Source organism: Echinops telfairi, unplaced genomic scaffold (assembly GCF_000313985.2).
Source record: "Echinops telfairi isolate 266 unplaced genomic scaffold, ASM31398v2 ScPeMD7_140;HRSCAF=443, whole genome shotgun sequence".
Lineage (NCBI taxonomy): Eukaryota > Metazoa > Chordata > Mammalia > Afrosoricida > Tenrecidae > Echinops > Echinops telfairi.
This window is the reverse complement of record NW_022104038.1, coordinates 75241-77475: the sequence shown is the minus strand read 5'-3', so window position 1 is coordinate 77475 and position 2235 is coordinate 75241. Positions and strand designations below refer to the sequence as shown.

General features: G+C 42.5%; 1 non-coding gene across 1 annotated transcript; it reads right to left on the bottom strand.

The window, feature by feature from the left end:
* Positions 1–1930: 1930 nt before the first annotated feature.
* Positions 1931–2002, bottom strand: TRNAD-GUC. The gene has a single exon. It is a non-coding gene; the product is annotated as a tRNA-Asp (tRNA).
* Between the last annotated feature and the right edge of the window lie 233 nt (positions 2003–2235).

Genomic DNA, 2235 nt, shown 5'->3' with positions numbered 1-2235 from the left:
ACTATAGAACAATATCATTGATATTGCCTGCAAGTAAAATTTTAGTTAAGATCATCTAATAATGGTTGCTACAGTACATTGACAGGGAACTGCTAGAGCAGCGGTTCTCAACCTGTGGGTCACGATCCCTTTGGGGGCCAAATCACCCTTTCACAGGGGGGGGTCACCCGATTCATAACAGTAGCAAAATTACAGTCATGAAGTAGCAACGAAAATAATTTTATGGTTGGGGGTCACCACAACATGAGGAACTGTATGAAAGGGTCGCGGCATGAGGAAGGTTGAGAACCGCTGTGCTAGACGCTCAGATTGGATTCAGAAGAGGACATGGATATCATTGCTGATTTCAGATGGATCTTGGCTCAAAGCCGAGAATACCAGAGGGACGTTTACTTGTGTTTTATTGACTATGCCAAGGCATTCGGCTGTGTGGGTCATATCATACTGTGGATAACCTTGAGAAGAACACTTCATTGAGCTGCTAAAAGGACAAACATCTGTCTGGAAGAACTATGGCCAGAGTGCTTCTTCGAGGCCAGGATAGCAAGATTTTGTCTTACATACTTTGGATATGTTGTCAGGAGAGACAAGTCCCTGGAGAAGGATATCTTATGTGGTAAAGTAGAGGGACAGCGAAAAAGAGGGAGGCTCTCAACAAGATGGATTAACACAGTGGCTGCCACAATGGGTTTAGGCATCGGAACAGATGTGAGGATGGTGCCGGACAATGCAGCCTTCTGTTCTGTTGTCCATAGATAGAGTTACTATGGGTGGGAAGTGACTTGATGGCACCTAACAATAACACCAACAATGCATTCTGGCTGAGGGCAAGACTGTCTACATCCTTGGGTAACGTTCAGAAGGAATTCCAGGAAGGTTTAATCCACGTGGAGTCTCTGGAAATAGATTTTGGGGTCTCACCGCCATTCATAGCCTCATGCAAACAGAGTACTCAGAATTTAAGTTTTAATACAATTGCTCTTACAGTGTATCTAGATGTATATAGATTTGGATACAATGTATTTTATGTATACACTTATGTAATTATATATATTCATATAATTAATATATATATATATATATATTTGAGCATCCTGTGACAGCATCTCATATCCTCAGGGTAGGTTTATTGGACAAGTTGTGGAATTGACAGTTTTACGACGAGCTAAGCAGGTTGGGGAGTGGTCTCAATCATAATAAAAACCATTTTCTTTTTGAGAAGGAGATCAAGTTTTGGCAACTGTGGTGCAGAGGTGAGGAAGCAGCTGGAATAGTGACCTCCCCAAGGCAGTGGTTCTCATTAGGACAGCTAACCTAACGGACCAGGGATGGAGACAAGGGCAGATTGTAAAGGGGCACAAGAAAATTTGGATGTGATGTAAATGTCTCCTTCGATTATACTGATCATTCGTGTGTGTGCATGTGTGTGTGTAAAAATGGTTAAATAAAAATGTTAAGTACATGTAATTTAAATAAAATTATTTAAAACATAGCATGCACTTATGGCCTTCTTTAACCTGGAATATTCAGTCAACTTTCCAGGTGAGTTACGTCACATTGCTAATTTTGAAAAGTACAAGCCAGTTATTTTAAGAATTCCTTTCACTGTGGGTTTGTACTGTTTCCTCTGTTTAGATTCAGACAAGGCATTTGTGTCAGGCATATCTCAGTACATTACATCACGAGATACATACAGAGACCTGTGTTGCCCCACTACTGGTGATGTGAAATTTGAACTACTTGGCTAAGATGTTATATCTTTTCTTGTGGAGTTTTATTTCTTTTGTTTTTTTGGGGGTGGGGTGGGTGGGTAGTACTGTTTCCTGATTTTTACAGCTGATTATTTGGTCAACGATTATCTTGTAGATATTTAGAAGAGAAAAAAAAGTAATATTTAATCACAAGAAACGACTCAAAAACTACCGTCTTTCTCCCCGTCGGGGAATCGAACCCCGGTCTCCCGCGTGACAGGCGGGGATACTCACCACTATACTAACGAGGAAGTGACAGGTACGTTTCTCTTAAGACACGTCCCTCAAGTTGTTTACAGCCGTCTTCCGTTACGTCATTGGCCGACACCGGCTTTCCGTATCGAGAACACACTGGGCCACTTTGCGTCTGAGCCGTGTGTCCGCTTTCGGTCCGGAGCCCGTTTTAACCCATCCCTAACTCCCGGACCAGGCCAGCGCCGTGGGCCGGTCGCTGATGGAGCTTTTTGAGAGCCGTAAAAGAAAA